Genomic DNA, 14742 nt, shown 5'->3' with positions numbered 1-14742 from the left:
GGTGCTTCTGCCCCGTGAAGACTTGGTGTCTGAGTCCAGCGCCGTGTGACCTCATCCCCACATGCTGCTGTGGGCAGGGGCACGGGGTGGGGTGGGGTGTGGGTGTCTGCATCCCTTGCTGTAGCCCTTCCTTCACCTTGGACACTCCCACCCATCCTACTCAGCCAGGCCTTTCCCTCCTTCAGATGCCTTTTCAGAAAGCAGTGGGTTTGGGGGCAGATCCAGGCCCAAGTGACCATTGTGTGTCTAGCAGTGTGTGATGAGTGGACAAGCCAGAAGTGAAAGAAAGCACTTCAGCGAGTGTGAGGAGAGCCAGAGAGGTGAACTGCTCTTGTGGCTGCCTTTCTCTAGTGCTTGGAGCAGCACCCCGATGTCCCCGGATGGGTGTACTGTGCCCGGGGGCGTCATCGCGGTGATGCCATTCTAGGTCTCCCACAGCCCGAGGCTGCTGTGTCCAGCGGTGCCAGTGTGCTGTCTCCACAGCTGGGGGTAGGTGGTAACCTCTCTGTCACAGGATGGACCACAGCAGTGCTGAGCCAGTGCCCACTTCTGACCAGGGTGTCTGCTCAGCCAACCTGGTGGAAAGTCTTCAAATGTTTTTAACCACTGAAATCCTGTTCTCCCCACCCATTTATAATGGGCCGACCTCCTTGGCTCCTGTGGCCCCTCACCCCTGCACTCCTACCAGCTTATCACTTCTGCCGCCCCATGGATAAAGTTCTCAGCTACTGACAATAATGACGTTCTGATAAACATGCTGTGATCCTGGTTCTAAAGGAAGAGTATCAGAGGGCAGACATTTCTCGTGACCTCCCCAGAGTTCAAATGGAGCTTGCGTGCAGAGGGGATATGACACCTGAGTACCCATGTGCACCCAGCATGAGCCCCAGTCCTGGCACATGCACCTACTGCCCAGTGCCCCTCATGAATCTCCAGCCTGTCCCCATGGGAATCCAAGCCTGTTCTGCACAGGACACCAGGTTGATGATCTCGACTCTGTTGTTTCTGGGAAGATCATCCAGGATCACCCATCTGTGGTTCCAGAAAACTCCCTCTTCGTTTCTCTGAAACTTGGAGATTTCTCTCCCCCACCGCTCGCCGACTCAGGAGCAGAGCTGTGGGCCCCTCACTGTGCCGGCTTGGGCCATCCCTCATGGCAGAGGGAAGGCTGCACACCTGGCCCTGTTCTGGCCATCCCCCAGTCACAGTGTGGCCCTGTCTCGTCTCCCACGGGCCCTGTGCTTGGTACCCCTGCACCCCTGTCCTGCTGGTGACCCACTGCCACCTTTCCTTTCTCTTCCTTCTCCGCCTATCCTACCTGGTCCCCTGGCCTCTCAGGGTCCCCGGGGGCTCCCATGCCAGGGGCTCAAAGACTCCTGCTGCCTCCCCCCACAACCACAGCCTCTGCTCTGGGGCAGGCCTCCCATGACGCAATGACCTGCTTTGTCACAGTGGTTCACTTCCGTACCTTTTTTTCTCTTGCAAAGGCATCATCTTCAACTGGAAGAAGAAATGAAAACACCACCTGTGCCTCAAAACCATTCAGTTTCTAGACAGGGAAATGCCAGGCAGTTAGGCCTGGCCCACCCTTGTCCTCCACTCCTCACCACCCTCCTGAATTCAGTTAAAGTTGGGGATCAGCAGCCAGGCCGCTGAAGTCAGGGAGGTCAAACTGGAATGGTGATTTGGGTGGACAGTAGGGGAAAGGGGGTGTCAAGCACAGGAGGGGCTCTGGGTAGGAATCTCAGGTCACCTGGCCACTGGTCTTCAGCTGGGTCTGTGGTGGGGTCAGGTCTGGGTCGGGGCACCAAGCTCAGTAGGTAGGAGGATTTGCAGGCTTGAGAAACTAGATTGGTTAGGCGAGGAGTTGGGGTTTGGACCCCCTCACCCCCACCCCAGAGCTGTGCCGGCAGCACCAAGTCTGAGGAGAAGGCTTCTGTAGCAGGGTCTTGGAATTGCCTGGGAGTCCAGGGCCACCAGGTGACTAGTTTCTCTGAGACCAAGCTGGACTGACTGGGAGTGTCCCTCATGCTTGCGGGGGGGGGGGGGGGGGGGGCTGGTCTTTTCCAAGCTCTGAGTGAGGCTTGTGTAGTTGAGGGGGTGGCGTGGAGGTAGACCATGGGGAGCATGACAGAGGCTGGATAGCAAAGGGCAAGTCTGTGGGAGGTCTGGGGACCCGTCCGCAGGGAGAGGCATTGCTTGGCAATGAGAGACCAGCCCCGAGGCATGGAGATAGAGAGGATTGTGCTGCTCCTGAGAGATGGTAGGGAGAGACTTCCTGGGGCGGCCCTTTACCCCTGGGGTCTGGGTTGGGTGGGGGAAGCACCAGAAGAGGGGAGATGAGATAGGAAGGCCACATGATTGGGAAACCAAGGGGAGAAGAAGGAAGTGGGTGTCATGGTGTCTGGCCTGTCCTGCCCTTCCATGTCCCCTGGCTTCTGTGCTCTGTGGCTGCGTGCATGTCCCCTCTGTGGGCGGTTTTGGTGGAACATTCAGGAATTTTGTTGGCTTCTCCCAGACTGAACATTCCTCAGGCCAACATCTGCCCCGCCTTCCCTGAGGATGGCCCGCACGTGAGGAAGAAAGGTGGGTTTCCAAACGTCATGTCTGGTGTCTCCTGTGTGATTATTTCCCACCTTGCCTTCTTGACCAGCCCTGGAGGATCTGCCTCAACTTTGGCAGCTTTTTCCTGCTCATTCTGGGCACCTGTCATCTATCTCCGAAGGCAGGACTGACCCCAGGCTTTCCTATTGGTGGAGGAAAGTGGAAAACACACAGGACTGGCATGTGGGACACGCTGCTTAGCTCTTGTCAGGATGCCCACAGGAGCAGTCAAGTGTAGAAAAGGAAGAGCATGCAGCAGAAGCAGGCCAGGGTGGTGGGAGGCTCCTGCTACTCTCTTGAATTTGACTTTGTGCAGAAGTGACAGTGGAACCCAAGGGTTGGGGTGTGTCAGCCCAGCCTGAGTGCTTTCTGGGAAGAAAAATATCATGCATGGCACACACATGCACATACATCTTTATTGAAAGCGATACATGAACTGCAACAATTCAGAAAATATAGAAGAGCTCAAAGAAAAGATTAAGCAGCACACACGGGTTTACCTACCTGAGACCACCATTGCTCGGCCCTGTTCTGACCTCCAGTGAACCTGTAGTTCACAGACACTCAGCCCCAGGAAGCCCCTCCTGGCACCCACAACATGGCTGACCGTGAGGGCGGTGCACAGCCTGCCTGCACCAGACGTGGCCAGCTTCGTTTCTGGGAGCCCGGGGCTTAGACTGCATGCCAGGCCCCTGTGCCTTGGGCTCTGGTGTACAGCCTCAGCCACTGATATTGGTTCTGGCATCATCCAGGGCCATTTGTGGAGGCCCGATATTGACTCGGGAACCAAGGAGTGCAGATGTGTGTGGGGCAGGATGCTGTATTCCCTGTGGTCTCATTGCCCCCACTTGAAGGGGCTTTTTGATGCTTGAGTTTGGAGAGTTATGGTCTGTGACTGTAATTCCATTTGGGGGAATCCTAGGGTCCATGGAAATGCTGCCCATTGCTTTCCTTACTTGGGCAGGTCCTGGCTTTGGCATTGTTTTCCCAGAGCTGGGAATGGTCCGACTGGGGATAGGCCAACAGCAGGTGGGCCACCCACTGGCCTGGCCCATTTGGAAAGCATGTGTCCTGCTGGGCTGCAGTGGGGGGTAGTGGCTGTTGTGTGGGCTGAATGGTGAACAGTCAGGGGGACCAGGGATTGAAAGTGCACTTGCCCCTTGCTGTGCCTGATTCTGGACCTGAGTCTCCAGGCCCTGACCAGGCATCGGTGGTGTCCAGCCTCTGCTCAGCTGCCTCACCTCTGATACTTCCACAGGCCTCTCACTATGTGAACATGCTGGTGGTGAGGAGGAAATGGGTGGCCGCCAGGCCCCTGGGGGCTGAGTGTGGGCCAGAAAGATGGGTGTCAGGAGTCAGGAGCAGGGATCCTTGGGTGTTTGAAGTGCCTTCAGGCCTCTTTCTCCAGGGGCTGGAGGGCTCCCCAGGGCGTGGGGGGAGGGGGGTCACAACTTCCAGTACCCTCCTGCCAGTGCAAAGTTGGGCACGAATTAACAAAAAACAGATGAGTTTGGTTGTCCCTGGAATTCCACAGGAAGCTAGATGGTAGAACAAGTGATCAGCCATGTGTCCTTGGCTGAACCAGGAGTACTCCGAGAGTTGCTGAAATTCCCAAGTCCTTCAAGAAGCTCTTACAGAATATGTGAACATTTCTGTGGGTGATGTGGCTCTTCTCCACCAAGTGAAGCCCTACAGAGAATTCCCCTGACCTCCCAGAACATGGAGGGTGGTGTGGCTTGTGGTCTCTGTTTTCAAGCCAGTATGCAAATTGGAAGCTTGGAAGGGGAAGAGTCTGCCCAAGTCACAGTGGGGAAGTGGGCTTCCTGGGCCCAGGGATCCTGGCTTGGGGAGGGGAGAAGAGGTGGTGGAGCCAGGCCAGAACCTGCCCTGGGCTCCTCTGCCAGGGCCACAGGGGGATGGCTGGGAACTTCATCTCATTACAGATCTCATGGTGAAGTGTATGAGGTTCCAGGCAGGGATGCTCCCCTTAGGTTCTGTTTTCATCAGATGCTTAAACTTGAGGTGTAGGGAACTGTGTCCCCCAGGATGTGGGGTAAAAGAAATGAGGCCCAGTGCTTAGTGCTCTGCACCTGTTTCACCCACACAGTGTTTAGAAAGTGCGGTTTGGCGTGTAAGGCAGCCTCTGGTCTGACATGAAAGGATCCACAGGGTAACTTTGGTCTAGGTACAGCCCTCTAGGCAGGCTTCAGAGGAGGCCTCATGGCCAGGCCGGCACCCAGGGCCCAGGGTGCTTTGGGGGCTATAGCTACCTTGTCATGCATGGTCTTTCTGTGAGAACATGGGGGTAAGGGTGAGAGTCAGGACACTGGATGGGGGGATATTGGTGGACATCCAAGTGGAGAATCCCACAGCATCTCCAGGAATGACTTGCCTTTCCAGATGACCCAAATCCACCATCCCTGAACCCGTGGCAGCTTCTGAGTTGGGTCTAGTCAACAGTCAGAAAATGCATGCTCCACCCATAGCATGCACTGGGTTTTGGTGCTCTGGGAGGGGGTCAGATGTGTGTTCCTGTTTCTCATAAGAAGTTGGCTTGCTGAGGGACTGATTTCAGTGCAGTGTGTTCATTTTCATTTCCGATTATAAAAATTGAGCGTGTTCGTGAAAAAGGATTTTGGAAACAGAAAAGTATTAAGACAAAGATTAACAAAAAGGAGTATCGATAACTTTAATCACACCCGCCCATGAGTCACCACAGTCAACATTTTTGCCTCTGTATGTTTTTAGTATAAGACTCGGGATTGGGGCTCCTGAGTCTTTAGTATAAGACTCAGGATTGGGTGGCTCAGTTGTTAAGCATCTGACTGACTCAGGTCATGATCTCACAGTTGGTGAGTTCGAGTCCCACACAGGGTGAGCTCTGAGTCCCGCTTCTGGTGAGCACGAGCCCCACTTCAGGCAAAAACATGAGCCCCTGGTGAGCACTGCTTCTCTCTCTCTCTCTCTGTCTCTCTCTGCCCCTCGCTCACTTGTGCCTTCTCTCTCTTAAAAAAAAAAAAGACTCGGGATTGTCTGATGGAAGTCCTCTTATGATCCGTACTTTTCCCATGGTAACATTCCATTGCGATCACATCCCTGAGTTGATGACTGGCTCTTCTACCTGCGCTTGCCACATGAACCCTCATTGGTCATCTCCAGTGTCCTAAACAGGCCCTAAGGTTGGGTGGCTGTGACATGTCCAGTGACTTGCTCGTCTGGAATATTTCATGACTGACAGCCATCCACAGTGGGCTCAGGTTCATTATTTTCACAGCATGGACTCCTGGGAGCAAGTAACGGAATGTGCAGTCAGGGGCAAATTGCCTTCTAGAAAGGGAGAACGAGCCCCTCCCCCACAGCCGCACAGGCGAGCACCCAGTCTGGCACCGCAGCAGGGAGGGCATTATGAGATATCCAAATGGGTTTTGCGGTGAACCAAGGTCTGTGTTGTGTAGAGTTCACAAAACAAAAGCCCCAGACCCACTCTTTGCCCTTAAACTGTCCTGTTGTGTACCCCACCTCCAGACCCTCACGGCTGTAGGGTATGTGGTATAGGTAGCCTTAGACACCAGGGGCCTTGAGATCTAACCAGGGAAGGGTGAGTTTTTCCTACAGCATCATCCAACCTGGGAAGGTGGCTGTTGGGAGCATTTCTCATCTTTAGGGCTCCAGCCACGCCCAGGGGTTTCCATCACTCCTCTTAGCTCTGGGGTCCACCTGGGGCCCTCCATGTGCCCTGAGGGACAAGGACAGGAAAAGGCAGCCTTGGACTTCGAGATGCTGCCTCCCAAGCTCCCCTGGTTCCCAGCGTCAGCCCTGCTCAGTGCATAGACCTGGTGGCCAGGATGGTGGCCAGCTGGGCTCTGGTCAGAGCTTGCTGGAGATATAAATGCAGCTCAGGGCAGTCCCCACGGTAGAATGTTATTCTGAGCCCACCAGTGAGGAAGGCCTGGTCAGACCCAAGCCATGTGAGTCCTGCCTGGCCTAGGTGTGGCTGGGGAACAGGTCTGTTGGCAGCTTTGGTGACTATTGAGATTAGCACACGTGTACAGTGGTGCCACTTGGTGTGGCTCCAGCCCCTGGTCCTGGGCCAGCCCCGTGGAAGAGCCTCTGGGCACCTGCTCTGTCCTGCAGACAGGAGCCCCATCCTCAGGGCCAGGGCTCTGTGTCTCCAGGCTCCCGTGTGCTTTAGTCAAAGGCTGTATTAAGTCCTATGCATCACATGGCCAAGCTGAGTATCCTAGGAGTTAAGGGAGGACATTGTTTCCAGGTCCCAAGCTGCGAGCATCAAGATAGAATCCCAAGACCACTGGGCAGTGGCACCTCCAGTCTGGCTACTTGGGAGTTCTGGGGGAAGGTGGCCCCTGACCATGGAGTGGTGTTGAGGCTGGGCCGTCCTCCCCTTGTCTGTCTGTGGTCATCGTGCAGCTGGCTTACCTTGGGACAGCCAGGAGTCAAAACTGCTGCATCCCTTGGACTTGGGGCCCAGGGCCCTGGCCTCACAGCCATGCCTTGCTGTGGTCAGGGGCTCTGTTGGGCTATGTGGTGTCAGGGTTAGGGGCCCCTAAGTGTGTAGGTGGGCCTTCCAGAGGAGGAAGGGTTGCAGAAAGTGGGACAGGGGCACTGGGCAAGGAACTGGGCTCAGGGTGGCTCCACTGTTTGGTGGCGGTGTGACCTGGCATGTCACAGACCCTCCTTGGGCTTGATTGCCTGCACCGTGATTTAGGCAGTTTACTGGGTTGTGTTAAAAGGCAAGTGCCCATAGGACCAGAGCAGGGGCTGGTGGCCTTGGTTACACGGCACAGTTGCTGGGGGTTTTACAACTGCTCATGCTGGCCCTCCCAGGAGTGGAATTCAGAACCAGACTAGTGCCTGGGAACCCTTCCGAACCTTCTGTAACTCACAGCTGTAGGTGTTCTGGCTGTAGACCAGCTCACAGGGAAATAGCAGGAAGTCCTGTGGGAGGAGGGGAGCCCTGGAAGGGTCCTGGGCTGAGCAAAGTCCCTGCCATCTGGCCTGGTCTACCCGCAGCTGACCCGGTGTCTGCCTTGGTCCCGGCAGGGGTTGGGCTACTTCCAGATTTGTTTTCATTTTCAATTCCCTTTATTGCTCAAACCACCTCAGGGCCGCAAAAAACAAACCGTTATCCTCAGCTGACCTCAGATTCCTGGCCTCAATTGTTTGCCGTTTGCTAATTTTAGCTTCTGATCATTTCCACCCTTATCCTCCCCCCACCAAAGGGAGACACAAACCAAGAATAGCTGCTGGGAAGGGGGGCTGTGGTGTTTGTGGCCAGAGTTCCCACAGTGATCTGGCAGGGCGCTTGGGGCAGTTCCATGCAGCCGGCCTTCCCCTGGTGGGTGGGTCTGGGGGGAGCCCTCGATGGCAGGACTCCCCTTCCCCCGGCCCCTTTCTCACCAAGAACCCAGCACCCACAGGCATTGACATGCAGAAAAGAAGAAGGACTCTTATCTGAATGTTTCTCCTTTTAAACAGAAACCAGGCTGCTTCTTGGAAAAAAACATCCCTGTAGCCATGCGTAGCATACAGACCGCTAAGAGTCAGGCACTCCCCAGAGCTCCCAGACTCCAGGAACAAGTGGACATGCACAGTCTCGGGTCAGATGTGGAGCTTGGCCACAGTGGGGCCCAGGAGACAGCATCAGCCTGGAGGGCCCTGGCCAGGCCCAGTCCCCGCCCCAGTGCACTATGCTCTCCCAGCCGTGGGAGCGAACACAGGGCCTGTGTGGACCAATTACAGTGGTGAGTCCAGGGCACTGGCCAGGCCTGCAGGGCGTCAACCTGCCCACGGGAGGGCGGGCAGAGAGCAGCCTAGGGAGAGCCAGAGCCAGGATGAAATCCAGGGAGCAGAGTGGCCTCTTGGCGAGGCCTAAGGCAAGTGGTTGCACCCCACATCTGTACAGTAGGGAGAGTGTCAGGCGGACACCCCGATTGAAAGGAGCATGTAACAAATGCCCACAGCCCTAGTAGCCCCTCCATCCTTTTCTTTCCACTGTTTTCAAGGAAATCCCAGACACCATACCATTTTATCCATTAATATTTCAGTTGCACATTTTAAAATCAAGTCCAATGTGTCTAATGCTAGAATAACACTAATTAAACATGAAATAAAGAAAGCCACAGCCTGAAGTCACCCCAGACCACTGGTTAGTCTCGGGAAGTGGTGTGGGCCACACCCCTCATGTGGGTGCTTCATTGCAGGCAGAAGGTACCCAGTGCCGAACCGTTTTGGACAGAGGTTTTTATCAAAATCGAAAGCAACAGCAACAAAGAAGAACAAAAGTGCTACTAGGGTAACACAGGTACAGAAGGAGGAGGCCCAGCTACCTAGGAAGGGCTTTCCTCTGGTGCGAGGGGATAGGGAGGAGCAAAGCAGGTGTTAGACCCATGCCCCTTGGGTGCCGGCAGGGCCCACACCATCCCACAGCTTCTGAAGGGGTGACAGGGATAGCCTAGTGGTTCTCCACGGAAACGCTTGGCTGCCACAAACGTTAGATCTGTCCCATTTTGTAAATCATTTAAAAAAAATATTTTGGTAGCTCAGTCGGTTAGGTGTCCCAACTTCGGCTCAGGTTATGATCTCGCAGTTCATGAGTTTGAGTCCCATGTCAGGCTCTGTGCTGACAGCTCGGATGGAGCCTGGAGGCTGCTTTGGATTCTGTGTCTCCCTCTCTCTCTGCCCCTCCCCTGCTCATTCTCTCTCTCTCTCTCTCTCTCTCTCTCTCTCTCTCAGTCTCTCTCTCAAAATAAATAAAAACATTAAAAATTTTAAAAAATATTAGAGTAATGCACCAAGTAACACATGTAGCCTAAGGACCAAATCACCCAGCTCATTTTATTGTGATGCACAGGGAGGGACCTGGCTGTGCCCTGTTCTCCTGTTCCCTCTCCCAGCAGAGTTCCCTGTTGGCTTCTTCAGTTGCCTCTTGCGGTGTTTACTGCCCTAACTCTCCCCTGCATGTCCATGGGGGCTCTGCTCTGTGCTTCAGCTTTGAACATCATGTGTTGACTTCCCATGGTGGCAGATGAGAAGTGAGGTCCCTGTCACCCTGCCCGCCCCCAGAAGAGTGGGGTATTTTGCATTAGGTCAGCATTCAGTGTTTACAGATGACCCGGACTAACTGAATGCTAGTTGACAGTGACCCTAGTGTCATATGTTTCTTTTCCATAGAATTAATAGTTGCTCCTTTTGCTTGGTTTTCTGAGTGCTGTCATCCTTGGCTTGTCCCCATGCCCTGTGGCCATGTGGCTCTCGTGGATGTGGAGGTCTCCTCTCCAGACCTTTAACAGCTTCCCAGACTGTCCATTGCTGTTAGAGGCCCTGTTTCCTTGAACCCATGCCTGTGCCTTCTGGTGAAGGGAGAGGAGGCCATGTTGTGGAGACTTCCATGTCTGGAAGTGTTTTGCTCCTAGACTAATAAGTTGCGGCAGAAGTGCTGGGTCCAAGGCTCTGTCCCCCAGCGGGCCCTGGGACTCATTCTTGCTCATACTCCAGATGACAGCCTACCTTCTGTGCTCTCTGGGCTCTCTGGCCTCCTTTTATCTGGAGCTGGAACGGTTGGCTGATCCTTCCCTTATCTTACCTTTTCCTCCTATCATCCATTTTACTTGTCTTTCGCTCTGTGTTCTGTGAAACTCTCTGTTCTTTTCCAACCATGACCTCTGCCATATTCCCCTGTTGTGTCTTTACTTTCAGACTCAGGTTTTTGGATCTCCTTTTATAAGGAGGATCCTATCCTGTCCTTGCTTCCTGGATGCTTCTTACCTCTGAGGATGACTGACAGCTCTGGAGTTGGCTTCTGCATCCTCTGTGTTGCCTTTTTCTGCTTGCTGATTTGGATCTCTCACCCAGCTGTCCGGGTCAGAGGCTCTTCTCTGTCTGATGATCCTTGGTGTCTGGAGACACTGCCCAGAGGCTGGGCCTGGTGCACAGATGGGCTTGGTGACTTTCCGTCCCTGCCTGGGGATGTCGTCCTGGTTGCAGGGCTCAGAGGGCTGGGTGGGGAGAGGTCTGGGAGTGGCAGCATGGAGTAGGTGAGCTGTTCCTCAGGCCCCCATTCAGGAGGCTGCCCTGCCCTGAGCCATCTCTGTGGTCTCCAGTCCAGATCCCCCACCTCTCCTGACCCACTGAGACAGTAAATTGTTCTTCGACAGGTACAGGTAAGGCAGGCAGCTGTGTATGAAGTAGACAAAAGGCTGTGATGTGTCTATTGCTTCTTTAACATTCAGGTGCCTCCTTTTTCAGCCCCAGTGTCCCCCCACTGCTGGGGACTCCTGAGCCTGTGGGAGGTCACATTGTACAGGGTCACATGCTTCTTTGCTTTCTCTGCCATCTCTCGGATTTCCAGCCTCCAAATTACTATTGTTTTCTCCTTTTCCTTTCACTTAGTCCCTTAAAATGCCTTTCCTTTCATTTTAGAGGGATCTGGGGATGGGAAGGTAGTGATCTTCTATCTTTATCCAGAGCTCCTGTTTGGCATGTGGGCCAGTGCAGGGAGGTCCAGGGAGAGACGAGAGGGAAAGATGAGGACCTCCCTCATCAGCAGGAGAATCCCTTCCCACCTCCTACCTCTGCATGGGCCAAATTGTCCAGTCCCTCCAGTTGCCAGTGTCCCCCTTTGGTTATTATCCAACAGTGTTATCCTGGAATTACAGCCAGAGCTACAATGAGCAATAATCTTGAAGCAACTGAAAGCAGCTCACAGGAAGACAGTTGCCCAGGGAAAGAAGAAGGTCTAAACCTAAGGTTGGTAGCTTTAGGTTTCTTTTTCTCTGGTTACAGATCCCAAAGTAGATATCCAGGGCCAGTGTGGGAGCTCCAGGATGCCATCAGAGACCGAGGCTCATCACCTCTTTCTCTTCAGTCATTGTTGATGTGTGAATTAGGCTGTGCTTTCTACCCGTGTTATCATGACAGCTGCTGCCTCTACAACCTTGGAACATTCTCCAGGCGGGAAGAATGGTGGCAGGCACATGGTCCTCTTTATCAGGACGAGGCTTATCCAGTGGCTTATCCAGAGCTCATTTGGCTACAGTCAGTTTAGCCAATCCTAACTGCAAGGGAGTCGGAAAGGAACCATTTTTACCTGGTGCATTGTTGCTACAAACTGAAGTCATGTTCTCTGGGGAAAGAAGACACAGAGAACGGGTGCTGGACCAGCTGGCACTTTGCTGTCACTGTTGCAGTTGCTGGGCGACTCCTGTGCATTTGTCCTCAAGGTGGGCAAGCATTGGTCAGAGAAGTGTCCAGCTGGCAAAGGTGACCACTGCATGAGCCAGTGCTCCCAAAGCATTTGAAGAACCTCAGAAATCATGTACTTTCTTCAGCATTTACTTTGTTCCCCAACAAGTGAGGCCGTATCAGCCATTTGTACTGGCTAAGAAGTATTGACTTATTACTTAGAAATGAGCTACATGGTCACTGCTATAGTGATCACGACAATTGAGTGAAATGGGTTTTCTCTGATTTATTGACTGAACTATAGTTGTCATCCCTTCTCAGGTTCCTCATGGTGTTTCATAGACTTTCATTGTTTTCCATGACCTTCATAGTTTTGAGGGGTTGTGGCCAGATATTCTGTAGGTTGTACCTTGGTTTGCATTTGTCTGATGTTTTTCTCATGATTACACTGGGTTTGTGGCTTTTGGGGAAAAATACTAGAGGTGAAGTGCCCTTCTCATCACGTCGTATCAGTGGGAGAATGATATCCACTGATACTTATTTTGTTGCTCAATTGGTCCAGCGTTGGCCAGAAACTCTATCAGGTTGGCTCCTGTGTCCCTTCAACACATCCCCATCATTTTTGTTTTTTGTTCACTTCCTTACTTTCTGGCATTAATAAGATAAGTCAGGTTCATCTTGTATTTTTCTGGCTCTAGTCCTAGAATCAGCCATTTCTCTAAGGAGCCTTGACTTCTGTTATTGGAAATGGTATTTAGAAACCAAGACCTGGGTGTGCTTTCTGCTCTTGGGGTGTTACTGCTTCTAGCCTCTCCCAGTGGATGGAGCCAGAAAACATGTCTGTGTCCCAGCCCATTTATACACACATACCTTTAATAATTTCTCTATCTGGCCCTCTTTGTGCACGTGAGCTAAGCACACATCACACTGATGTCTCAGTCTCTGGGCCAGTCCCTCAGGAAGGACTCATTCCCACCTCCCCCTACTGATCTGTAACCTTTGTCTCCAACAGTGAGACACTGGCTCCCACCATTCACCGTGTGGTCACCTGTTTGTAAGTGCCAGCATTCGAGTGAAGCAGTTTCATAATTGTTTCTGTCGTGAGAAGTTAGAGCAGCACTAGGTACAGTTGCTTTTGTCTGTGAATCTTTCGGTTTCCAGTCAAAACACTGTTTTCCTAAGTGACTTAGGTCAGCTGCTTTTCCCCACCCCCCTCTGAGAGGCCATGTCATACATTTGTAATGTGGTTGGAATCTGTTGTCACAGTGTGTATTCTGTCCTGGGATCCCCCAACCTCCTTTATATGCTCAAAGTTTGCATACGTTAAAATGTAAACTGCGATATGCAGTACTCTGGGTTTTAACAAATGCAGTCTTGTATCCACCACTCCAGGACCAGGCAGGACAGTTCCATCACCCTAAAAATTCTCCTTTGAGGTCAGCCATTTCCTGATTCCCCAACTCTGACAATCCCTGTTGTGTTTTTTGTCCATACAGTTTTGCCTTTGGCAGAATGTCATATGAATGGAGTCATACAAAGTATATAGACTTTTGGGTCTAGCTTCTTTGACTTCGCAAAATGCATTTAATTTTGCATAAATTCAACCATTTTTGTGTTTGTGAATCAATAGCTACTTCCTTGTCATCATTGTATAGTATTCCATTGTATGGATATACCACAATTTGTTTATCCATTTACCTGTAGAAAGTGCTTATTTGTAGTTTTCACTGACTATGAATAAATCTACTATAAACATTTGTGGATGGCTTTTCAACTCACTTGCTAGATGCCTAGGGTTGGGGTTGCTGGGTTGTAGAGTGAGTCTCTATTTAACTTTATAGGAAACTGTCAACTATCTTATAAAATGATTGCACCATATTCTTGCCAGCAATGAATGAGAGTTCCAGTTTGCTCCACCAGCTGTTAGTGTTGTTGGTTTTGGGGAATTTAGCCATTCTCATAAATGTATGGTGCTGCCTCATTGTTTTACTTTGCATTCCTTAATGATGATATTGAGCACCTTTTCACATAGTTGTTTGCCATCTGTGTATCTTGTTTGGTTGAGTTCAGATCTTGTTCATTTTTAAAATCAGATGTTTGCTTATTGTTGAGATTTAAGAGTTCTTTATATATTCTGAATATGAGCTTCCTTTACTTTTGGTCAGCCTTAAATGAACATTTTTATCAAGTAAATAAACCTGAATCTTTAATTGTGGATTCCAGATTCATATCCTTGTAGTTTGAGAAAAATCTCTGAAAAGACCAACTGAAATGTCATTCCTGGGCTGTCAGCAGCTGTAAGGGCTTGGTGTGCAGTAGTAGATCACATACTCCCAGAACAGGGCTGGTGACAGCACTCTGGCCTCCGAAGCAGGAGAATGCTCCCTTTGAGAGCATGCTCAAATGCTCCCTGTTCAGCTCAGGGAAGGTGCTCCTGGGTTCCCTTGGAGACAGTTAGTGATGTGGCCATCAGAATAGAGGGGAAAGAAATGGACATGTCTGTTCTTTGGGGTCATGTCACATGAGTCCACGCATCACGTTTGATCATCTGGCAGACTATTGCAGTCCAGGATCTGGAAGTGTTTGGCGGTGGGAGCTGATCTCTCTCTGTATGTCTCTTCAGGAGAATGTGTGTGTGTGTGTGTGTGTGTGTGTGTGTGTGTGTGTGTGTGTGTGAAGGTGGTGGGGGACCTCTAGAGCCCTTGTCTGGGGTGGCTTCTGCCTGCCTGCTGGCAGAAATCATTAGTATTTTATTATTGCTGTTCTACATGAGACCTTGGGAACGGAAATTTTCAAATGTGTTTTGTAACCCTTAGCAAAAGGGGGGAAAACACCTTTATGAAATTTCTGGCATGTGGTCTTTTGACCTTTCCGGGCATGTGCACCTGTGCGTGTAAATTAGTGCTACTCCCTCACCAGAGGCCAGAGGTGCTGGGT

Source organism: Panthera uncia, assembly GCF_023721935.1.
Source record: "Panthera uncia isolate 11264 chromosome B3 unlocalized genomic scaffold, Puncia_PCG_1.0 HiC_scaffold_1, whole genome shotgun sequence".
NCBI classification, from domain to species: Eukaryota; Metazoa; Chordata; class Mammalia; order Carnivora; family Felidae; genus Panthera; species Panthera uncia.
Note: the sequence above shows the minus strand (reverse complement) of the source record.